This window comes from Balaenoptera physalus, assembly GCF_965194825.1.
Source record: "Balaenoptera physalus genome assembly, chromosome: 3".
Lineage (NCBI taxonomy): Eukaryota > Metazoa > Chordata > Mammalia > Artiodactyla > Balaenopteridae > Balaenoptera > Balaenoptera physalus.
Window position 1 is genome coordinate 22613620 of NC_138890.1, and position 26335 is coordinate 22639954.

At 39.7% G+C, this 26335-nt stretch overlaps 2 long non-coding RNA genes across 16 annotated transcripts in view; one reads left to right on the forward strand and one right to left on the reverse strand.

Annotated features, from left to right (window-relative positions):
• Nucleotides 1-26335, reverse strand: part of LOC309658226 — a 477715-nt gene that overhangs the window by 402752 nt on the left and 48628 nt on the right. For 4 of the 15 annotated variants that reach the window (XR_014262065.1, XR_014262066.1, XR_014262091.1 and 1 more), the window contains exon 1: nt 19751-19947. The exons of 3 other annotated variants lie outside the window; for them this stretch is intronic. This is a non-coding gene — a long non-coding RNA (uncharacterized lncRNA). Of the gene's footprint in view, nt 1-19750; nt 19961-26335 lie in introns of those variants that run through there. 8 more of the 15 variants (XR_014262092.1, XR_014262093.1, XR_014262107.1 and 5 more) reach the window with 6 other exon arrangements.
• LOC309658272 lies at nt 868-5442 on the forward strand. Its single transcript, XR_014262163.1, has 2 exons — nt 868-1897; nt 5158-5442. It is a non-coding gene; the product is annotated as an uncharacterized lncRNA (long non-coding RNA).

The window sequence follows — 26335 nt, forward strand, 5'->3', positions numbered from 1 at the left end:
CTCGGAAGAAAGTTCACCAGCAGGTATTTGGATGCAAAGACTCATCACCAAGATCTTTGCACCAGTGCTCCGAGGTGCATGTGGAGCAAAGAGGCAACCAGAAAAATGACTCAGAGCCCCGGAACTCTGACCTCTAGGGGACCACCTAGGGTCACAGAGACTTGTGGACTCTGCCCAGACCCCATGGAGAGCCTTGTGAGGAAGAGCTTGTGGGGCTGGTGGAAAAGGAGGGCCATCCAGTGTCAGCCAGCATCAGCGAGCTCAGCAGAGACCTCAGCTTCTCTGGGGTCACATCTGCATCGCCCCTTGAGGAAGCTGAAAGGAATCCAGGGCAGCAGCCTTGAGGCTGAGGGAGACGGAGCATCTCTGCCCCCATGCCCTTCACCAAATGGACACTGGCCGTTCTATTCCATCGGGAGCATCGCTGAGCAGCAGCAGCTTCTCCAAGGACCCGGGGGCCCCGGATACTGGGAGTGGCACCGCGGGATCCCCGATGGGCATCCCCCTCCCTCCCCCTCTCTCCCCCACGGAACCCCTTTCCTCCACAGCAGTAGGTTTCTCCCTGAACTTTACCCTTAAGGGAATCTGGTGCATTCTCTCCTACAATATTTATGACCCACATCAATTTTTCATTCATCCCATCACTCAGCTTATCAGGCGAATTTGGAAACTTTCCCTCTGAGTTCTCCTTCTGCTGAGGGTGAGATGGGGACCGGAGTAAAGCCCCAGGGACCTGCTGCACCATCCGCCCCGCCATCCTCCTGCCCAGAGAGCCGGTGTCTGCCACGTTAACTGCCAGCCCGTCCGCCCCTCTTTCTAAGCCGCTCACAATCTGATTACACCTCAACGTCCAACCTTACACCCCACCTCTGGGCCCCTGCCCCCCCACCCCCTTCTCACTGTGACCTGCAAACACAAAGCTTCCCCTCCCTCTCTGGGTGGGGAAAGGGGTTCCTATTGCTTCTGACCCTGTCCTTCCTTTGGTGCATCTGGCCCTGCCTCATCCTCCAAGCCCAGACCAATTCCACATCTTCCCCCAAGCCACGTTTCCCCTCATCTAACCCCCATACCATCTCCTTGCTCATCCCTGTTTCACTTCAGCCAGTAATTAATAACTCAGTATTTAGCTGTTCTTTAACTATTCTCTCTGGCTGAAATGTAAGCTCCCTAAAGACAGAGTCTGCACTTTCACACTTCTGTGGCCTGGTTCCCATGGGGCTTACGGTATATAGCACCAGCTACGTAGCAGGTGCTTCATAAATAACTAGATACAGAAATAAATAGCAAAAAATAAAATAACATAATAAAATGATAAATAATAATATAATTATAAATAAACGATTTAATACATAACTTGGTGGAAATCATTTGGACTTTTCTCTAATTTCTACCATGGGTCTTGGTAGAAGACCCATGGTAGAAATTATTATAATTGGGTCTTGTTTTTATCTGGTCTAATCTCAGATGTAATGATGATAATACAGAGATGTTCTTATCTCTGAGAAATACGATAGTATGTTAATTATATTAATAATAATAACGATTGCTCCAATTTATTGAGCCCTTACTCTGTGCTGGAAGCAGCAAAGTGTTTTGCAGGCACTATCTAGCTGACCTTTCAGGTAAGTGTTGTTATAACCCCCATTTCACAGGTGAAACACAGAGAGGTTGTGACTTGTCCAAGGACACACAGCTAATACGCGTTAGAGCAAATGCTCAACAGCTGTAGCTCAGACCAGGGCCCATGCTTAAACGTCGCCTCGTTCCTGCCACAGCTAGTATCCCTGCATCCCTACATCCCTGCGCACAGTCTCCAGGAGGGCAGCCTGAGGTGTGGACAATGCAGTAGCCACCAAAGGCCGCTGCAACCAGCCCAGCAAAAGAGGAGAACCTTCAGGTAAATATGGGGAATGAGCATAAACACTTATATCTGCTCCCGCCTGAAATACCAGAAATGTTACGTAAAGGAATAACAAAAGGGTCGCTCCCCAAAGACAGGGAGAGGAGGGGAAGCCACAGCATCAACACGACACAACAACCAAGACCCAACACGGCCAAAATTAAATAAATAAAATAAATTAAAAAAAAATTATATCAGATACGAAAGTACTTCTATTTAGAGACAGATTCAGCAGTAAGGATACTGACAGCAACAGAGAAAAAACAAAACAAAAAAAACATTAAAAATTAGAGAGTACAAAACAATGAGAAAGACACAGCCCAGGTTCATTTAATACAGGGACAACTAGTCCTTAATACCTTACCTGTCTAGTAGAAATCACTACAATGCAACTTATTTTTACTGTGTATAATGTCACTCTAATTTATCTAGAAAGGATTAAATTGTGTTCAGCATTTTCTTTTTAAGAAGCATGAACTCGTTAAATTTAAAAGTTTTTTAGTTAAAATGTTTATAACATAGAATCCTAAAATAGTTTTCTCCTGATAGTCTGCCTTCCTCTATATGTACAAGCAGTCATATGTGATGATCTGACTGGACCTGTTTAGAAAGAAAAGGCAACTTTGCCCAAGAAGCTACTTTGCATGAACCTGAGATGAGGTGGAAGAAGGAAAATCACTGGACTGACTGAAGCAGAGTGATGATTAGGGATCAATGAAAATAGAACAGTAAACTGAGGGCCATGCATCCTGGCACAGCAAACAGGAGTAAATGAAAGTTTTCAGGAAAATAGTTATGTGGGATGCATATGCAGTCAACTAACCTTTGACCATGGTGCCCAAAACACAAAATGGGGAAAGGATAGTCTATTCAATAACTGGTGTTAGGAAAATTGATACCCACATGCGAAAGAATACCATAGACAAAAATTAACTTGAAATGGATTAAGGACTTAAATGTAAGACCTGAAACCATAAAACTTCTAGAAGAAAACATAGGTGGTAATAAGCTATTTGACATAGGTCTTCGCCATATCTTTCTGGATTTGACACCAAAAGCACAAGCAATAGAAGTAAAAATAAACAAGTAGAACTACATCAAACTAAAAAGTTTCCGCACAGCAAAGGAAACAACCAACAAAATGAAAAGGCAACCTATAGAATGTGAGAAAACATTTGCAAACTACCTATCAGATAAGGGATTAATATCCAAAGCATGCAAAGAACTCATATGCCTCAATAGCAAAATTAAAAAAAAAAATCCAATTAAACAGTGGGCAGAGGACCTGAATAGACAGTTCCCCAAAGAAGACATACAAATGACCAATGGATATATGAAAAGGTGCTCAACATCACTAATCATCAGGGAAATGCAAATCAAAACCACAATGAGATATGACCTCACTACCTATTATAATGTTTATTATGAAAAAAGACAAGAGATAACAAATCTTGGTGAGGATATGAATAAAGGGAACCCTTGTACACTGTTGGTGAGAATGCGAATTGGTGCAGTCACTATGGAAAACAGTATGGTGGTTACTCAAAAAGTTAAACATAGAACTACCGAATGATCCGGCAATCCCACTTCTGGATACATATCCAAAGGAAATGAAATCAGTATCCCAAAGAGATATCTGCATTCCCATGTTCATTGCAGCATTATGACAATAGCCAAGATAAGGAAACCTGTGTCCATCAATGAACGAAGAAAGAATATGTGGTATATATATTCAATGGAATATTATTTAGCTATAAAAAAGAAGGAAATCCTGTCATTTGTGACAACATGAATGAACTCGGAGGGCATTATGTTAAATGGAAAAAGTCAGACTGAGAAAGACAAATGCTACATGGTATCACTTACATGTGCAATCTTTAAAAAAAAAAAAAAAAATTGAACTAACAGAAACAGAATAGAAGGGTCCTTGCCAGGGTCTGGGAGATGAGGGAATCAGGAAAACGTTGGTCAAACGTACAAACTTTCAGTTTTAAGAAGAATATGAATAAGTTCTGAGGATCCAATGTACAACATGGTTACAGTAGTTAATAATACTGTCTTGTATACTTGAAATTTGCTGAAATAGACTTTAAGCATTCTCACCACCAAAAAAAAAAAAAAAACAAACACAAGGGTATGGGGGTAGAGGGGAACTATGTGAGGTGATGAAAATGTTAATTAACTTCATCAGGACAAGTATTTCCCAATGTCTAGGTGTATCAAATCAGTTTGTACACTTTAAATATATACAATTTTATTTGTCAATTATACCTCAAGAAAGCTGGGAAAACAAGAACTAAATAAATATTTAGTAAATGAAAAAAAGTTATGAGGTAGGTGTTTAGGAAATATTAATTCGGAAACACTGTACAGACAGGACTAGAGCAGACAGGTACTGCAAACAAGGAAGTAATCTCTCTCTTCTTCTATGGCAATAAACTAAGAGTACCCATGCCTGACAGCAATTCATCAGCAATCTCCCAAAATTCAGATTCCCAAGAGAAAGAACAAACGAATAGGAGAGAAGAGATGCTACGTATATCCTCAGCCCATAGCTTTATCTGTTTTCAGGCTACAAACCAGTTTCTTACAGTCCCCTGGGAATAGGAACATGAACCTGCAGGAGGATAATGGCTGCTTTAACATCTCTCTCTAAACTCATCAACGATGTGCTAATAGTTCATACATTTAAGCCAGACCCTCGTAACTCATTTTCAGTGGTGCAATTGTCTAATAAATTGTTGGAAACTCTGAAAAATCTTCAGTGTTCCATAAAAATGAAGCCTTTTCACAATCATTGAAACCAGTAATGCAAAACAAATGTATTTCCTTGATAAATTTAGTTTTAAGTTAAGCTTTAATTTATATGCTAAATTTTTTAATTTAGTTCAAGTTTTGGCAGAGACGTGTTTATTTTAATTGTTGGCCTTCAAAACTCTAGCTTAGGAATAAGCATCTGCTTCTTTTCAATTTTCCGCATAAACTGGATAAATTTCTTCAAGTTGCAAATGAGGGGTGAACATACACTGTATTGCTTCTGGAAAGGTTACAAAATTGCAGCACTTTTTGTGAATCCTTTATGAGAGATCTTACAGCATTACCCTTAAATCTTAACTAGGGTTCTTATATGTACTTACATTTAAGCTGTTTTCAAAGAACATAATACATTAGCATCTAGACCTTGTGCCCAAATAGCCCTCTTTGGAGCTCTTGTCGAATACTCTAATACATTTTGAACTCCTCTCACTGCTTTATAGAGATTCACAAAACACATGGATCCTTTCTCTAAGATGAAAAACCTCCCAGAGGAAAAGCACAAACACAGCCTCAGCCCACCTATATTGGAGACCCTGTAACCAATCTGACAAACATACAGTGCGTATTTCTCCAGCTATAGCCTTTGGAAGAAATCAATAAAACTTTCAGAAAATTAAAGTGAGAGCTCTTGAAACACTGTAGGAGGTAACATTCATCCTTTGCAAATACCTTAAGAAAACTGACTTCTGAGAGAATCCAATCCCTATTATAAAATAGTCTTCCTTCACCAGTAATGGCAACACTGGTAAAGGCACTGCTAAGCATGGTTGCACTCATCTGAACCAAGCAGGCATAGAACCTAGGTAACAACGCCCACTGGCTATTAATATGATTGAAGCTATCTGTGAATTGGGACTCAGTTGATATTAAGATGTAAAACCCCTGAAAATCTACAAGAGCATTTTCTTCTGGGGTGTTTTATTTCGTCGGTTTCTTTTTCAGTCTACCTTTTAAGGTATTACCCAATCGCCATGTTATGTATGGTGTCTAGCCATGGTACTGATGTTCATGATTCCATGAAATGGCATCTTTGCTTTACAAAGTATCAGGGTTATAACAGAGAGAGTGGTGAAGGACTAAGAAACATACTTTAATAGAGCCAGTTAACTTGCTGGACACTAACATCCAGTCAGGAGCCTCAAGTAACATCTCTGCCCAAAAGTTTCAATTGCTAAAGAGCAAGGGAATAATACCAAGGCCCAATCACAGAGTAGCAAACACCAGGGGCCTGGGAAAATCCCAAGAGAATAGCTTCAATGGCAGTGATTCTCAAATGTTCAAGGTACACAAGAATCACCTGGTGAATGTGTAAAAGCAGTTTCTGAGGCCGATCCTCTGAGATTTTAATTCAGCAGGTCAGGCGAGGTCCATGAATTTATAGTTCTAACACGGCTGGCGGAACCAGAGCTGCTGCTCTGAGGAACCCACTTTGAGAACCACTGCCCCACCACTATTAAATCAGAGTCGGCAGTCTTCTAAAAGGCAAGGTGATCTGCATGTTCATTAAAGTTTGAGAATCACTGCTTTAGGAAATGAGGCAACAGGTTTGTTTGGTTTTTTCCTTCTTCCTGTGATATCAGGATAGGGAGATGGTGAAAAGAGATGTTTTCAAAAGAATGTAAGTGCTTAAATCACACTCTTTGTCATGAAACAAACCTATCTGGCCACCTTGCTCACCTTCCTCAATGAAGCATCACTCACTCCTTCCTTTATCCATCCTCACTGTACCTTACCTAGGGCTCACGAGGAGACAGAGGTCCCATATGAACTTCAGATCTGCATGTTATAGATTTCCCGGGAAAATCTAGAATTCATATAATTGTCTTTCTAGTCAATATAAATTACACTGGCATTAAACAAAGAATCAAGTTTGAATTACATACGTTTAGAGAACTTTTCATGTAAATAACTTCACAAGAAATTCACAGAAGAATATTTTTTTAGACTGATTGGCAACAGGGCCACGACAAGAGCAAGAAATGTCAACAGAGTGGCCTCCTGTGGTCACCCATGTCTCAGAGATGGAGGAAGGAAAGATAGCCTCTTGACTGATTTGCACTGTATGTAATTTTACATTACATGTAATTACGTGGACTAAACCAAGTGTAACACAGAAGACTAAACATGTTATCATTCCATGTGATGAGCCTCTACAAAGAGGAAAAAACAGAAGAAAAAAACACTTTTTTTTCTACTTTAATTTTGTACCTATATGAGATGATGAATGGTCACTAAACTTACTGTGATAATCATTTCATGATGTATGTAAGTCAAAGTACTACACTATATACCTTAAACTTTTACAGTGCTGTATGTCAATTATATCTCAGTAAAACCGGAAGGAAAAAAAAAAGTGGAAGATGTGAATATATCAAGCCTTGGCAATGGGAAAGGCCTAAGTCCACGTGACTAATCACACCTCCTTCTTGCTGATTCATGCTATTGTAGATTCAGCAGCTCCAGCAGCAAAACAGCTTATCTGTTAATAAGCTACAGAAAGAAGAGCCCCAAGTCCCATCACGCACTGCACAAATGTGAGTTGAACTGGCAAACATCTCCCAATCCACCACAACAACCCCTTGCCTCGCTTACCTGAAACTTTCACACATACCACATCTCCCCAATTATTTCCATAATCAGTGAGCCTATTGCTGATCTAAAACCTGACACATACATGAGTAGATTCCAGGTCTGTTAAGTACCAGGAGCAAAGGAGGACACAGAAAAACACCGCATTTAGTCTCATTTTCTCTGAGAAATTCAGTGCGCTGAAAGACAGCACTGGACTGAGAACACGGAACCAAGGTTCTAACACCAGTTTTTCTACCAGATACCTTGAAGCAAGTCACTTGGCCTCTTTCATCTCATTTCTTTCGAGATTACACTACATTATCATTCAGATACTTCCATATCTAGGAGTCTGTGATTATGCTGAGTATCCATGCTATTAGAAAGCCAAAGAAACAGCTACTCAGAAGCACATGGAAAATAACCATCTTGGATGAGACTTAAGAGCTGCAGTGGCACTAGCTCCACACAAGGCATCCTCATCCCAGGTCAGAACTCGGTACTGCAGGCTGCCCAGAAACTGGGGCATATAATAAGGTTTATTCATATGAGCATCCTTCCTAACTTATTCAACCACAAGTCTTTCATGAATACCACCCAGATGCTGAAATTAGGATCGCCATCCTTAGGTATCAGGGATTAAAGTATGATCCAAAGAGTTCAAGTTGCCTCCAAGATGTCTGCAACTGCATGGAAGTTGAAGGCCTCACTCACCTCATTCCCACCACATCCTGCAAATCCTTTTCTTAGAAGGAAATCAGAAACTCCCTTTCTTGAAGACAGATGGGTAATTCATGCACAACCATCTATGAGACTGCCTGCATGGGGCCTCCTTGTTTGAAGACTACAGAGATTTTAAATTAAAAGAACCATCTATGTCAACTCTGCCTAGATGATGTGTTCAAAGGGAAGACTCAAAGCAGCAAACTAGAGGGAACTTTTCGTTTACTTATTTCTAAAAAGCCAAATAAACCCTCTAGGAATGGTTATCTGTCATTTCCTTTCTCAGCACCCACTGTTCCTTCTTCTGGCTGCAGTCACAATTTTTATTTGCAAACCATGACTACCGCCCTCAGTGGACCCATGTCTTCTGTCCCAGGGTTCCTTTTCCTCTAAGAATTTTATGATCTGCATGAATCACTTTGCATAGATAACTAAAATTGATCATTAAAATCTGAAATTAAAAAAAAAAAAAAAACGAGCATGCAACACCCTGTTCTTATTTTGCTTCAAGGATACTCCTACTGAGCTCATGGAGCTGAAAGCTGCAAAAACTTGAAGGATCCTCCTCTCAGGTTGAAAGACTAGGACATGAAGTACCCAAGTATGCCACACAGAGTTCAAGAAAAGGAATACAGCCAGATCTTCCATCTAAGTATCAGGAAGAAATCGGAGGTAGGGAAAAGAATTGGGGTAGCTCAGCAGTAGCCTTTTTCTTAACGTCAGAACCCTGATTTTTATTCCGAAACAAGACTATAAAACAACATTTCCCAGACATTCTCGCATGGAGGTGTAATCATGTGACTGTGTCTGGGCCAGTGACCTGCAAGAACAAGTGTTATGCTGGCTTCCAAAAGGCTCTGGCAAAAGTCCAACTTAATGAAATGAAAATGTCTGATTAGACCTTGACTTGTCCTGACCACTCTGGTCACAGGGAAAGCAGTCTTATTGACTCATCATGTCATTTCGCTCAACTATTAATGCAAGGAGTATCATGAGGAAGAAAGAACTGCTTGCAAATGTACAAAATAAGCAACAAATACCCCTGTCAACAGTATTAAATTATTTCTCAATCACACACTACAGGTTATATCACAGTAGTTACAATGATGGAGGCCACTGGGTCCTCACCAACAAAAAGACTGGTTCTTCCACTTTTAGGACAGTTATTTAGAGCAGAGGTCCCCAACCCCCCAGGAACCTGGCCGCACAGCAAGAGGTGAGTGGCGGGGAGCCAGCGAAGCTTCATCTGCCGCTTCCCATCACTCACATTACCACCTGAACCATACCCCCAACCCCCCGTCCGTGGAAAAACTGTCTTCCACGAAACTGGTCCCTGGTGCCAAAAAGGTTAGGGACCGCTGATCTAGAGGACTACAGGGCACTCAGCGTTTATCAGGAGTCTGTGCTTTCATAGAATCTACTCTTCAGTAAGTCTACAAATCTTTTATCCATGGCCCTAAAAGCCAAAATCAGGGTTGTACTTTATTATCATCAAGGTGTTTAGGAATTTCTGGTGAAAATAAAAGTTTCTACTCATATTAAAAGTGAATAAATGTTTCTGAATCTACCTTTCATCTTTGGTTAATATGTTTCTTACTAAACAAGCCAAATTCATAAAGGAAAAGACAGGTTACCTCATAACACTTTCTTTTCCACTAAAGCAGTAAAGACCCACACTAACACTGCATTTTTTTACTTCCAAATTCTATACATCAGGCTTCTCACAGAAACTTTCACTTCAGCCAGTGGAATACCTTGCAGGAGGCAGGCACTCAAGAAATATTTGTTAAGGTGACTTGAACATAGTAACACATTAGGTGAACATTATAGGAAGTTAGCCTAAGGGCTCTTCACTGAGAAGAAAACAGCTTTTTACCATGTTCTTTATTGCCAAGTGAAAGGATATACATATATAGCCTTGTTCGCTCAAAATGTACCCTCTCCACATCACTGACATCCTGTAAATGGCCATAAATCACAACTGGTCCTTGTCATGAGAAAAACTGTGTGTCAACTTGAGTGTGTCTGCCTTAAAAGACAGGTGCAAGGGTAAAATCAAACATATTTAAGTGCTTGGGAAAGAAACACTGCTCTACAGAAGCAAGGGACTATTAGGGGCAGGAATTGTAAACATATACACCTTTTATAGCAATAGACTCCAGACAGGAAATCAGGATGAGACTGGTCTATCCTGGCATTCATTTCATAGAGTTTAGTTTTGTCTGATGAATATTTAAACCCAAAGCACTGCAGTGGTAGTGCCAATATATGTCATATTTTCAGTTGCATCTCCTTTCTGGACTAGGAGCGCCCCTAACTACTCATAAGCCTTAAAATCCTAATTATCGGGTAGACCAGCGGCAGACTGGAGTGACACGAAATTAAGGTTGACTTTTAAGAAAATAGGCACATGTCTTGTCCTGCTCTATTAGACACACTTTGGCATTTTGCAGAGCCCAAATGAATTACAGAAGAGACACAGGTACTGTTAATACATCACATGCCTTCTAAAAATTCTGGAAGACGTGGGGAGTCCCACATCATTTCTTTGGGACTAGAGACGTTGCCAAGGACTAAAACTGATGATGCATAGAAGGAGAACCCTCCAAAACTAACTCCTCTGCTTTGCTGACCCAAAGGAAGCCAAAGGAAAGAGACTCTCTCACTCCAAGTAACTCCCTAAACTAACAATGTTTAGAAAAAACAAGTATTTTCAAGGTGGTTCAGAGTTGGAGGATAGCAGGCAGAGAGTAGAAACTGACTTGGATTTGATTATGGGGTCACGAGAAAGGATCAGAAATGTTCATTTTTAGTTGTTATTACTGAAGTTTTTATAAAATCCCAAGACATTCACTAGAACTTTACTAATTAAGACACGTAACCCACACACAACTAGACTACAAGTACTTATAATACATGTTTTTGGTTTTTGTTTTTTGAGAAAGAAATCTCAACTACCAAAGGTTCACCAGCTGCAGGACTTCAAAGGCAGTAATAGGAGCAATGGTCTCCAATGACTCAATTTGGAAAGAAAAATCTCTCACACAACCCACCCATTAGACAAGATGACATATACATCTACTTCAGGACACCTTACGTTTTGGATGAATAGCCTTGAATTTACTTCACAGCCAATAGCTTGCCAGAGAAAACTTCGAGTTGGATCCTATTACTTAATACACTAAATCCACAGCTCAAAGTCCATCTCACTGGATAACTGAATGTAACTAGCGATGGGAATTAAAACTGAGGATGCCAGCAGCCCTGATTTCACTGTTATTATTTGTACTGTGTGAAATGATTTTCATATTGGCAAGTATGGGATCTCTGAAACTGTGCACTCTTCCTATCTACCATGGTACATACGATTATTTGCCCATGCACGCTCTGAGGGGCAATGTGGTACAATGAAAGGAGCCCTGAGCTTGAGTCAAAACCAGTTCTAGTGCCAGCTCTGCCACTATCTGGCTGAAGACCTTGGACCACACTTTAGGTCCAAGTTTACTCATTAATTTATTTAATAACCATGATCTGATCACAGACCTAAAAGAACACAACATTGCTCAGCTGTAAAAGGGGGGAAACTAGACCTAGTTTATAGAACTGGTGTGAGATTTAAATGAGATAATGGGTGTACTTTGCATCCAAGACACATTGGTGCTAGTCTTCTTCTACCACAACTATCAGGCACTGTGTTCAGTCTAAAACACCACTGCAGGGAGCACACTGGAAGCCCTCATCACGTTTGTCATCACTGGGTAAAGCCTCTTGCCTCTTAGTCAGTAAAATCCATGAAGGCCAGGATTTTCTTCTTTCTAATACACAGACACATCCTCTGAACCTGCATGTGCCTCAGCACCTAGTAAGCACTTAATAAATAATTGTTGAATGAATAAATTCTCTTTTATTCCTTAAAATAACTCTGGATCAACTAATATTTTTACCATTTTACAGTGAGGAGGCTGAATACTGAGAGAAACTGTCTATCAAATCAGGTGATAAGTCCCTTCCAATTCCACAATGCTATCTATAGTTTTTATATTTTCCAATAGTTCATCATTATATCATTCTTCCTAAATAATTGCTACTTACTCACATTTATTGGTTATTGCTTAAATAATAGCAAGAGTCTCAAACTATAAAATCTACTCCTATCTTTAAGGAAAATAAAATATTTGAACTATAAAAAAAATCATTTGTTTCTAAGAAAACTCTATTCTCACATCTACACACAAACTATCTAATGAGGTTATTCTTAAGAAACTCTTCCAAGTAATTTTCCCAACCTGAACTTCCATATCCTTTTCCCCAAATAAGAAGCGAAATAAACAGTCAAGAGTGATATTAAAAACATGGGGGCAATCCTGTCCCTAAAACATTTCTTCACCAAAATTTGGATTCTTTCACTTTAAGAGCAGCAAGATCATCTTTTTTACTATCTTTCAGAAGATAACTGTAGCTTCCCTAGTCTGGGGCCCTAAATGAGAACGACCTGGGTTAGATGCAGCCAATGTCACAGGGTCTCGTGGCTCTGAATCAGTATTTTCACACACTCCCAATCATAAATGCCCCAGAGACCTCCTATCCCCAAAACGGACACTGCTGTATCTCAAGTTCAGGTTTACAGAATGATGGCCTCCTCCAAGGCCTTCCTTAGAAAACGTATTCCCAAATTTGCCATCTCACCTCACGCTTCCTTCTCCAAAAGCAGCCTACTCTTTACCACTTATAAGTCTTCTCCTCTAGAGGGCTGAATGTATATTGGGGCACTCAGCAGATATTACACTCTACTCCATCAAAAGGATCTCATACATTTGTTTTAATTTAGTAATTAACATTCCTCTAGACTCGCAGAAGTGCTGAGGGCAAAGTCATAACGCTTTTAGTGGCAAAATCAAAATGTAAGCCCAGGTCAGACTTCACATCTAATGCTGTTGCTGGCAGACCCAGTGATTTTGAGACCGAGCAAGATGATTTTATCATTAAGGCATCACCACTGCTGTGCAGGGAATTTCTCTTTCATTACACCTCAGCTCCCTCCCACCTCAAAACGCTGCGTAGAGTTCTAACGTACTCTGAAACCACAGCAACTTATGACAGAGCAGCCATCATGATGACCTGTAAGTCATCAAGATACATATCAACCACTGGCTATGTTATTAATACTTGAAGTATCAAATTTGCTAAGGAAGCAAAAAGGAGCTTCATTCTTCCTCAAGGGGAATCAGAAACCAGTATGTTCAAGAGAGGATTTCCATAGGAAAACCGCCCCTGCCTCAGACAGCACCTACCATCAACATGTTTATGGACAAACACAGTATCAGAAAAACATGCTGTGAGTCTTAGAAACAGCATATGCCTCATTTCATACGGGCTGCTATGGTGCTAGGCATTGTTTTTTGGTTTTGGGGTTTTTTTTTACTGCATTTCAGAGAAATAACCGTAAAATGAAGGCCTATAACCAGCATATAACACAATAAACAACAGCATCAACTTCTGCACCCTTTTTGTGAATGGTTTCCCTATGCTTTAATTGAAAATGTAAGTTTTAATATGCTTTGTGTTTTCTCTCAAAATAGTTTGGGACCAATTCTATTCTAAGACTTCTGTATTTACCATCTCCATCCAAGGTCCAAAGATTACAGAATTTACAAATGAAGGACACCCCCTACACACACACACACACACACACACAAGTCAGTAACAGAGGAGCTATGACAACAAAATTCCTGAATGACAGAAAGAAACACAGAGGACAGTGGCTTGAAACAGCAATGGTGGTCACCACAAGCTTTGTCCTAGAGTTCAGCTCAGGTCTTTCTGAAAGCCTGGACCAAAAATTCACAAAAACAAGAAGCAGTAACACAGTTCACATAACTTTCCTGAGCTTAAATATATAATAGATCTGGGTAACTGTCCAACCTAGGTTGTATCTTCAGGGAATCTCAAACTCTCATAAAAAACCAAGGTTTCTGGCTCAAGAAAAGGCTTAAAGTTAGAGATGAGCATTGTTAAATCACTGGTTCCTATTCACATTTCAACCCTTGAAATAACGTTTCACTACTTGTCTCAGTCACCAGCGACTCTAGTCTGTCTTGAGAAAGCTCACACGCCTCCCTGGACTCAGCCATCTCCTTCTCACCGACAGGTCAGGTCCAATACAACCAAAGCTTAATTCACTTTAAAAGATATGTGAACTATTATTCAAGGACAGTAGCTGTCTGTTTACAGAAGCTTCATCCACATCAAGGCAGCTGAGTTTGTGAGCTTGATTTTTGTATTCTTCTTTCATTCTGTCAAAATTCAAGCTTACAGATATTTCTACTTTCAGTCTATTCTTTAATAAATGTCCCGCTCAGTGTAAGACAGGACTCAGAGTTTCAATGACATAACTGTATATTTTCCCAAGAAAATTGTTTATGTACCTTTCCATAAATGTTTTAACTTTTTCACCTAGAATATAAAATCCTTGAAGAAAATGTCTGTCTTCTATAGTTTAGCAAGATACATGCTCAACACAATTTCCAAATCACCTTTAGTACCAATTTTAACCATGAAGAACACTGAAAATTCTACTGTAAATTATCAAATATATGGAAGCAAATATATAAATGAAATGCTTCTGTCATTTAGTACAAAGAAGAGAGATACAAATATAGGATAATTTCTCAAATGAGTTTCAACTACTTAATGTGCTACTTTAAAGCATATTCACAAACAACAGAAATAATCAATCTGAAGAACTGGATTCATCTCTATACACAAGGGACATTTTTATACAGTTTCTCGAAGAATTAGCCACACAAGCACAATAGGTACCATAAAGATTAAAAGAAAGTAACTGCATTAAAAATACTTCAGTTTATTAAAAGGAACGGTTCCTATTTTATATGTATACACATCTATTTTTATAGAAAAGAACACATCTATTTTTATTCTAATTTCCATGACTCACTCCCCACCCATTCACCGATGAGATAGATAACAGTTGATCCTATTTTTCACCTTTTAATTTATTCTACCTGGAGAAATAAAAGTCATCATTGTCCTATGTTATTTTCCCTCCCCTTTGGACATTTATCCACTAAATAAACATCTACTACCCACTGCTGTTAAGCAGTGTGCTGGGTCCTGGGGCTCCATCCCAGTCTCCTCCGCTGGTTTCCCCTATTTGCCCCAATTTCTAAGCGCTGAAGTGTCCCAGGACTCAGCCCTGTCTCATCCTCAAGTCAGTCTACACATGCTCACTCGGTGGTCTCAGCTAGTCTCCTGGTCTAATTAGCATCTATCCTATGCTGACCACCCCCATATTTATATATACTGCAGACCTCTTTCCTGGGCTCCAGTTTCACATATGGACTCACCAACTCATCCTCTGCCAATAGATGTTTTACAGATCTCGAACGTTTAACAGGCCCAACTAACTCCAGATCTTCTCCACCAAACCTCCTTTCAAAGGATGAAGTTGATGACAACTTCGTCCTTCTAGTTAGTTAGGCTGAAATCCTTGAAATCATCCTGACACCTCTTTCTGTCATACCCCACATCCAAGCTATCAACAAACCTCTCTTGGAAGGCTGGCCAAGGAGACACTTTGACGTAAGCTTCTGCCCAATCCTGACGCCTCTGCCTCCCTCCCACTATGTTGTTCCCAAGGCCACATGCGTACAAGTATTCTACACACTAAACCCTGTCTGAGTCTACTTCCCAAATGATCCAAATGCTTCAAGTCTTCACTACAAACATCCATTACAATATTGTGCATACAACAGCTTATCCCTACTAGAAATAAAACAAAGGATGATTTTAGCTGATCTATGTGTAGAATCATATAGTTATAGATTCAGAGATTAAGGATATTTCTTGTCTTCTTTACAAGGACACTGAATGCCTCATGCTGCCTTACTACTCTTTTTGTTTATCCTCCATGCAGCAATGAAAGGCTTTAAATAAATCTTATCCATTCAAGTCCAACTGGTATTTTTTCTTTCTCTTCCCTGAGGAGCATCTTTTTTCTATACTACCACTTCTCTATTACTTCAGTTATTCACTGCATTTAGTTGTTTATCTTATTTTTTTCAGAAATATTCCTTCATAACAAGGAGGTGCTAAAAACCTCATTTCACAAGTAGGTATGAAAAAGAAATATCTTGAACACCTTTCCTAAAAAGAAATCTAAAGGTAGGTAATTTAGTACATAAGCCTTTAGGAAAGCATTAGAAGAAAGTAAGGCAAAGTCAAATATTAACAATTTACTGAACATAAATTCTCATTACACAAAAAAGTATCTCTCCTTGTAACTTCAAAATATTAATAGGGCAACACAGCAAAATATCAAGTGTCAGATGCAGCTAGACTACAAGATGTTATGTTTTTATTTTAGAAGTATGATTTTTATTATTGCTGAAACGAGAATTTTAGAAAAAAAACTACCATCAGTTTCTTAACATGTAATTTATTTGTAAAAGTCAACCAAAACAATCTGAATTCAATCATCAGCTCAGGAAGCAGATTCCATGACATTTTTTCCCCCTAAATGCTAAATGACACAGGCAGCGATAAAATATGCAGAGAAAGAACCATGTCACAGAAGATGTGACAATTTTGATAAATGATGATAAACTGTGATGTAGAACAGCCGTTTGTTAAGCTGCTGTTTTCAAAAACATGTATTTTAATGATGATTTTTGCCAAATATCATTTGAGAGAGATATTCTGTAATAAAACCATTGACAAACAAAATTGGTACCTTATTATAAATTAGAACAGAAATGTATTTAAGTTTTCAGCAAACTTGTAATTTTGCTTTAAATGAGAATGCATTTTAGATCCAGTCAGTTCCTTACAATGTTAAACACAGTCATCATCTGACCCAGAAATCCCACTCCGAGGTATAAAACAGAAATTAAAACATACTTTCACACAAACCCTTGTACATGAATGTTCATACAGGCAACATTATTCATAAAAGACAAGAAGTGCAAACAACCCAAATGTCCATCAAGTGACATATAATATCAATAGAACAGAATACTATTCAGCAATAAGAAGGAATAAAGTACTGATACATGCTACAATACGGATGAACCTTGAAAATATTATATTAAGGAAGCCAGTCACAAGAGGCTACATATCACTATGTTTATATGAAATATAAATTCTATTTATATGAAATGCCCAGAATAGGCAAATCCATAGAAATAAGATGTAGATAAGTGGTTGCCTAGGGTTGAGAGTGTAGAGGGAATGGAGAATAATTGCTAATGGATATAGGGTTGCTTTCTGGGGTAATGAAATGTTCTAGAATTGTGCACGGTGATGGCTGCACAACTCTCTGGCTATACACAACCTCTGAATTGTACACTTTAAGTGGGTGAACTGTATGTGAACTACATCTCCAAAAAGCTATTTAAAATGCCAGTTAAAAAGGCCAGTCATGGGCTTTCCTGGTGGCGCAGTGGTATAGAATCCACTTGCCAATGCAGGGGACACGGGTTCGAGCCCTGGTCCAGGAAGATCTCACATGCTGCGGAGCAACTAAGCCCACGAGCCACAACTACTGAGCCCAAGTGCCGCAACTACTGAAGCCCGCGCGCCTAGAGCCCACGCACCGCAATGAAGAGTAGTCCCCGCTCGCCGCAACTAGAGAAAGCCCACACACAGCAACAAAGACCCAACGCAGCCAAAGATAAATAAATAAATAAATTTACTTTTTAACAAAAGGGCCGGTCATGTTGTAGCTGTTTATAACTTGTATAGACTTTTCAAAGTCTAAATCCCTAATTATCAAAATATGTTTCTTACTGTCCACAAACCTCACTTCATTTCCTTACATAAAACCATCTGCCTATTCCACTATAAATACTACACGTAGTGAAAGAAAGTGCTTCTAAAATTAAATCATGTTTTCAAAACAGATTTCTCCTTAATATATTTAATTTTAATGATTCGCATGTGAATTATCCACACTTTCCATTAACTATGGTTAAATTTTCAATCTCAGATAAGTATCCCCCAGTACAAAAGCACAGTAACAGGCCATTCCTCTCCCAACACAAGCTGTGTGGGCTAAATTTTTAACGTATTAGCTTGAATTTTAAAAAGCAAAATTAAGGAGGCAGATCTGTAAGAAAAGCAAGCACATGAAGTCTCAGAATTTTAGAATGGAAAATATTTTCAAGATTGATCCTCTTCAGGACTACCGAAACTTTAATATCTAAGAACTAACCCCAGGAATTTTGTGATATTCTCATATCACCTTACTTTTTAAATTTTTATTGGAGTATAGTTGATTTACAATGCTGTGTTACTTTCTGCTATACATACCTTACTATTTTGCCTTATTATTTATATTGACATTAAGTTGATTCCTTTCCTTTTTTTTCTTTTTAACTTAGCAATGTATGACACAACATCAGTGAACTTATGGGTTTGGTAAGCTATCTGCACTAGTCTAACAAACATTACAATAAATAAAATTTTAAATGGTGATGTGTCTATCACTTAAAAACATCTTGCACATGATCAGTACTACATCTACCATACTATGGGAAACACTGATCTAGTTTTATCTTCTAATTTTATAGGTGAGAAAGTTGAACTTCCTGGTGACTCTCAAAAGTCTGTGCACATCAGAACCTCCTGGAGGGTTTGTGTTAAAATAGAGAGTGCTGGGCCCTTCCCCAAGAGCGTAGGTCTGGGGTAAGGTCTGAGAATTTACGTTTCTAACAAATATCTAAGTGGTACTAATGCTGCTGGCCCAGGGACCGCCCTTCAAAAACCACTGACCAAAACCTACTAACCCCAAATTAGTCAGACCAGAATTTAAACTAGAACCCAATCTTCTCTTAGATGCTCTTATAATTATATGCTCTATCAAACATGTTTAATGTTGCTGAATTTTATTCACCTTTCACTTAATTTTACTCTTTTCAATAAAGGTGATTATTAAATGCTAAAGATCAGGTTTATACATTTTTAAGACTTCAGAGTTGTTATAAAATAGTGATTAATAAAAATTTAAGGAAAAGAACATTACAATCACCTTTGAGGACCCTGAATCCCTTTTCTTGGTCACATACCCTCCATTAGTCCTTTGAGATAAACATTACCTTCAAGTTTGTGTCTTATCATTCACTTGCTTTTCTTGTTAATTTTCTCATAGCCATATCTCTAAATAATATATTGTTTAGGTTGTACGTTCTGAGCTTTATACTATATCTTTTTATGCTATTTGCTTTTTTATTCAATATGATGTTTTTGAGATGTAGCCCTCGGTTTTTATCAGTAATTCATTGCTTTCATGGCGGGACACTATTTCATCTACAAGAGAACAGCACTAAAATTGTTGACTTTTTTTTTCATTTTGAAAAAATCAGAGGTAAAAAAGAAGTTGCAAAAATAGTACAGAAAAGTCCTATGTATGCTTCATCCAGTTTCCTCCAATGGTTACATCTTACCTAACTATATTACAGTATCAAAACCAGCAAACTGGTTTTGGGACAATGCTTGTGTATAGTTTCATGCCATTTTATTATATATGCAACTCTCAATTTTTAAGTTCTTTTTTCTTTTTTTTTTTTCTCGCGGGCCGCCCAGGCCGCGAGACCAAGGGCCGCGGGGGCCGGGCCGGCGCGCCGCCCCCGCCCCGCCTCAGGCCGCCCGCGCTTGGGCCGCCGCCGGGCGACGCGAGGCCAGTCCCACCCCGCCCCCACCCCCACCGCCGGCCCGGGGGTCGCTCACCTTCCGCGTTGCCCCAGACCACCATGCCCGGGCACAGCCGCCTCCTCCGGCCTCGCTGGCCCCGCCGCCGCCACACGGTGCCGTCGCCTGGGGCGGGGAGAAGGGCCGGGGAAGGAGTCGCACCGCCACGCCGCGGTCCACGCTCGCCCCACGCTCGCAGCGGCCACCCTGAGCGCGCCCAATGGCTGCTCTGTCCCTCCCCCTCCGACGGGCGCGCGCGCCGCGGCTCCGCCCCGCCCCTCCCCCTGCGCCGGCCGGCGCGCTCCCAGGCTCCTCCCCGCCCTTCCCCACCCGCGGCGGTTCCGGCCCCGGCTCGCACTCCGCCCCGCGCCTAGCCTCGGGCGACCCTGAACCACCGGCGCGGCGCCCCTCCCAGGCCCGCCCGCGGAGGTCAGCCCCTCCGCTGCACGTGACCGTCTCGCTTGCGGGGGCGGAGAGGAGCGCGGCGCCGGCCCACCTTCCGCATCCCGAGACCCGCGCGCCTCCCGCTGGGGTTGATGCGCTGTTCTCCTCTTTGCGAGTCCCCGCCCCGCGCTGCACTCCCCAGTCCGGGAGGACACTAGTTCAGGGACTGACCATGCTTAATCAAGATCATTCTATTGATATTAATGAATATCTGAGTTACTTCCTTTATTCCCCCCCCCCCCGCCAATTAAAGACAATGCTCCTACCTGTTAGAAAAATGAAAATCCAAACACTGACAGCCCCAAATACTTGCAAGAATGTGAAGTAATAGGAACGCTCATTCATTGCTGGTGGGAATGCAAAATAGTACAGCCATTCTGGAAGAGAGTTTGGCAGTGTCTTACAAAACTAAACATACTCTTACTATACGATCCAGCAATCGGACTCCTTGGTATTTACACAAAGGAGTTGAAAAATTATGTCCACATCAAAAACCTGGACACAGATGTTTCATAGCAGCTTTATTCATAATTGCCAAAACTTGGAAGCCACCAAGATGCCCTTCGGTAGATGAATGGGTAAACAAACTGGTGCATCCAGATAATGGAATATTATTCAGCACTAAAAAGAAATAAGCCATCAACCCATGAAAAGATATGCAAGAACTTTAAATGCTTATTACTAAGTGAAAGAAGCCAATCTGAAAGGCTACATACTCTTTGATTCCAACTAAGTGATACCATAATGGTGGATAATGTCATTAGTCAAAACCCATAGAACATACAACACCAAGCGTGAATCCTAATGTAAACTATGGACTTTGGGTGCTAATGAAGTGTAAATGTAGATTCATCAATTGTAACAAATATACTTCTCTGCTGAGTAGTTGATAATGGTGGAGGCTATACATATGTGGGAACAGGGGGTACATGGGAAATCCCTGTACCTTTCACTCAATGTTGTTGTGAACATAAAACTGCTCTAAAAAAATAAAGTCTACAAACTTTAAGCTGTACGATGAATAAGTTCTGAGGTTCTAATGTATAGCATGGTGACTAGTTGATAACACTGCAATGTATAACTATAATTTGCTAAGAGAACGTAAAGGTTGACCCCCAAAACATATACATATATATTTATATATTCCTCTTTACCATAAATGTACGGCTGTGCTCCTGGCTTCTCTAATCTCTTCCAATCATCTATTTTTATTTCTGCTCAGTACCATGCTGTCTTAATTGGTAGAGTTTTATAATAGCGAGTCTTAATATCTAGTAGGTCAAAAATCCCCAATTCACTCTTCCATTTGCTGTTAAGAATCAGCTCGCATGTTCTATGTGGGGGAGGGAGGTGAAGGAAATTCATTTTAGTGTCATAACATCTCTAAAACAATTTGGGGAGAATCACATCTTCTGTAGATTGAAATAAGATTTATTTCTCCATTCCTTTAGTTTTTCTTAAGTGTCTTTGTTCTATAATTTTCTCCATATAGTTGTTGCTTATTCTTGCTAGAGTTATTCCTAGGTACTTTATAACTGTGATAATATTATAAATGGTATCTCATTGCCTTTTCTAAATAGTTGTAGCAGAGTACAGAAATGCAATTGATTTTGTATATTGATTTTGTTTGCAGTATACTTGCTAACCACTTTTATTCATTCGAATACTTCATCTGTAGATTCTTTTGGTTTTTCTACAGGGACAAGATAGCCTCAATGACTAGTGATAGCAGTTTCTTCTTCTCCAATGCTAAGAATTCTTCTTTTTCTTCCTGTGTAAGACTTCCTATATAATGCTGCAAAGAAGGATTATCTTATCTTGTTGGTGAAAGATGTCTTATCTTGTTTCCAATATTAAAAAAGAATGTTTTCAATGTTTCACCATTAAATATCACATCTGCTGAATATTTATACCTTCTAATGATAGTCTGTTCATTTTGTATCATGAATAGATACTGAATGTTATGGAATGCATTTTCTACATCTCCTGAGATTAAATTTTTTTTAAATCAAGAATTCAGTGGGGGACAGATGGATTGAGAGTTTGGGGTTAGCAGACGCAAACTATTACATATAGGATGGATAAACAACAAGGTCCTACTCTACAGCACAGGGAACTAAATTCAATATCCTGTGATAAACCATAATGGAAAAGTATGAGAAAGAATGCATATATATGTAACTGAGTCTCTTTGCTGTACAGCAGAAATTAACATTGTAAATCAACTGTACTTCAATAAAAAACTTACTCTGCATCCATAATGTGTCACACTGTTCTAGACAGTAGAGGTAAAGCAGTGACCAAACAGATGAAAACACTTGCCCTCAGGGAGTTCACCTTGTATTAAAGGAGAACAAACACAATGAATAAATAAAATGCATAGTTTGTTACATATTGATCAACACAAAAGACAAAAATGAAGTAGAGAGGGGAACAGGTAGTGTCGGGAAGGAGGTCTGCAACTTCAAATGCAGTGGTAGGAATGGGTGTCATTGACAAAATGACATCTGGCAAGAGCCTGCAAGCAGAAACAAGAGCATAGCTTGTATGCAGTAAGCACTGCAAGGCAATATGAAGTTCTGTTACAAATTCTGTGAAGGAAAAGTGAATTTCTGAGTAGGTTCACTGGAAAAGATAAATGTTAACATACTATTTTAGTTGCTAATTCCCTATCACAAGCAATGAAGCTTAAAAATCTTACATCAACTATTAAGTAAATTAAAAAAACAGCTGAAACCATTATAACCACCAGTAGTACCAAAGTAGCATTCTTATTAAAAGTATGAAAATAACCATTTCAATATAGAATACAGAAAGATAACAAAAATTATTCTGTTGTTCAAAGTAAATTATTATAAAATTTCAACTTGGGTCACAGAAGCCTATCAAAAAAATAAGTATGGGAAAAGCATAAATGGAAAAAAGAAATATTCACAAGTACAAGACCTAAAACTCATTGTAAGTACTCCCCATAAGTTATCTGACCCAATCCAGGGCTAACACTCTAAAGAAACATGAAAACAAAAAGACAATCACTCAGAGACCAGATGACAGAAAGAGGAAAGGAATCGTTTCAAAGATGTGTTACAGAAAGTTCAAGTACAAAATTTTCAAATTAATATTGAGAATGCAAAAGGAAAAAAGACCCAGCAAGTCTAACTAGCAATGAAATAAATAAGCAAAGACAAAAAGAGAAGGACATCGAAACACACAAAGACTGACCAAAAGAGAATAAGGAAACTCCTAAACCAAAAGGTCACAGAGGTGTCCTATCCAACATTAGCTCATGGGATGATGATAGGTGTTTATGCGGGGTGGGGGGGGGGGGGGGGGAGGCGGTGAATAGGTCAAAGTTAATCTATTAGATTCTTTATGCAGTACATCTCAGAATCTTTCAAAATGCCACTGTGAATTATGAATCACTAACCTACTTTGGGGGTAGGGTATGGGGGGCACAGAGTAAGTACGCATAAGAATGTAGTCTTTCCCATGCCAGCTCACCACGGAACCCTTTATTTTGGCCAAAAACAAAAGTCTGTGAGAAAAATGTTGTCCTAAAGGATGGTAAGACAGATGAAATTCATAAATCGCTTTGTAGAGTTAAAGGAATGCTAAAAAAAAAAAAAAAAATTTAAGGACTTTCTGGTTGTTGTTTTTTTCTTTTATTATTGGTAGAAAGCCAGCCAAGAATCAGTTGGACTTACAAACATGAGTACATGGATGAATAAAAGATAGAAAAGAGAATAAATCAAAATTCTGATATATTTTACTGAAGAGGATATTTGGATACAAATGTTGTTATGAAGCAGTCCAACTACGCTAAAGTAAAGAAAGAAAAATGCAAGGGTTGTACTCGTCCTAACTGACAAAAGTGAAATAAATCACCAGGATGGAATGGTATCCAACCAGAGTTCTGGATGCTCTTGAGGACGACTATGAATTTGTAGGCAAAGTTAGATAGAATCATCCGAATAGCCCCAAATCTGGCTCCTACAAAGGCTCTGGAGAAGACCCAATAAAATAAGATTCATTGTGGATTTGTTGGAAGTATAGGGTAGGTTGATGGAATTTTTAATTAAGAATAGACTCAGACACTGAAGTAAAAATAACCTAATAGAAGAAACACCGTAAAGTTATAGAATCTATAGATATCTGTATTAATTCTATATCTATAGGTAGATTCTGTATCTATAAAGAGAAATAGATATAAAACACCTGAAAGTTTTTGAAGTGGTAACTAAACTGAGGCAGGAAATAATGTTTATTTAGACTTTCGACACATCTTAGACAACATTCTTCAACAAAGGTTGAAAATATTAAGTCACTATCAAAAGAAATATTCTGCCCCAGATAGGAAAGTGGCTTGGTGGCCGAAAACAAAAGGAAGAAATAAGCAAAATTTCAAATATAGTTTATCTCGGGATTTTAGTGAAAACTAGTCTCATTTGTATAATATTGAAAAATGGAGCACACGGCAAATGTTCAGGTTTAGAAATGAGCAGTGAAATGCCAAGCGCCAGAGATAACCGATGGAGAGTTATTTATTTATTTAGTACAGTCCTGGCAATGACAAGGGTCATAGCCAGTATGATCCACGACATTCAAGGAAGCTCTCCACGTGCCAAACACCACCTGAGTCACTGTATGGGCATTACTTTGTTTAGTCTTCACAACTTCCTACAGAAGTAATTGCCATTTTATTCCATGAGTTTACAAGCTAGACAGTAAAGGCTCAGAGAGGAAAGTAACTTCCCCAAAGATCACTAAGGTAAGTAGGTGGCAGTCATAGGAGCTACTAAATGATAGAGCTAAAATTTGAAACCTGGCAACTGACCCCAGAATCCTTACCTACTTTGGGGGTAGGGTATGGGGGGCACAGAGTAAGTATGCATAAGAATGTAGTCTTTCCCATGCCAGCTGACCACGGAACCCTTTATTTTGGCCAAAAACAAAGCACTGCGAGAAAAATGCTGTCCTAAAGGGTGGTAAGTCAGATGAAATTCATAAATCACTTTGAAAGGTTAAAGGAATGCTAAAAAAAAAAAAAAAAAAAAATTAACTACTGCACCAACGGTTCTCAAACTTGAGCATGCATCAGAATCACCTGGAAGGTGTGTCAAAGACAGACTGCTGGGCCCCATCCCCTCGAGTTTCTGACTAAGCAGATTTTGTGGGTTCCGAATTTCTATTTCTAACAAACTGATGTTTCTGCTCAAGGGCCCACACTTGGAGAAATATGGTCCTAAGCCACAGGTGGTGAAACAAAGAAAGCAAGAGATCACGATAAGAATGGTCTCGGGAAAAGGAGAAAACCTAGGTGAAGAAAGCTGGCGTGGAATTAAGGAAAGGAGGGATGAATCATCCAGTAAATGGGGTCAAGCTAAAATCACATGGACGTTTTCCTGGGCCTTTTGCTCCCTGGGTGGGCAAAGAGTCTTCCTGGGACCTCAAACAGCCTACAACTATTCAAACCAGCTTCGGGCACAGTATAAATTTAATGGCAAAACGATGTCCCCACGTTCAGGATCTCTGTACTCTGGCTACCACCACAAACCTTACCCACTGACAATGCCTAGAACTCCTTTAACAGGAAACAAAACGTTTTACTTTGTAGCAAGAAATAGAAGCTTGAGAAGGAAATAAGTCCTAAAAAGTGAATATATATCGCTGTCTACAGATCTCATTCAAAATGTAAATGACTGCTTATTGATTAACCATAGGTCTAATATAACATGGCATGTCTAATATTCTTAAAATTACAAAAATTCAGTTTTATTACTTTGGAGAGGTAGCATGATGCTACATGAAAGGCATCAAATTTGGTGTTAGAAATCCTATATTTGGGGATAAATGACTTCTGACAAGTCTTTTTTTGTTTCTTTGTTTATGTTTTATTTTTGGGTGCGTTGGGTCATCGTTGCTGCACGTGGGCTTTCTCTAGTTGCGGCGGGCGGGGGCTACTCCTCGTTGCGGTGCACGGGCTTCTCATTGCAGTGGCTTCTCTTGTTGCAGAGCACAGGCTCTAGGCACGTGGGCCCAGTAGTTGTGGCTCGCGGGCTCTAGAGCGCAGGCTCAGTAGTTGTGGCGCATGGGCTCAGTGGCTCCGCGGCATGTGGGATCTTCCCGGACCAGGGCTCGAACCCGTGTCTCCTGCATTGGCAGGCGATTCCTAACCACTAT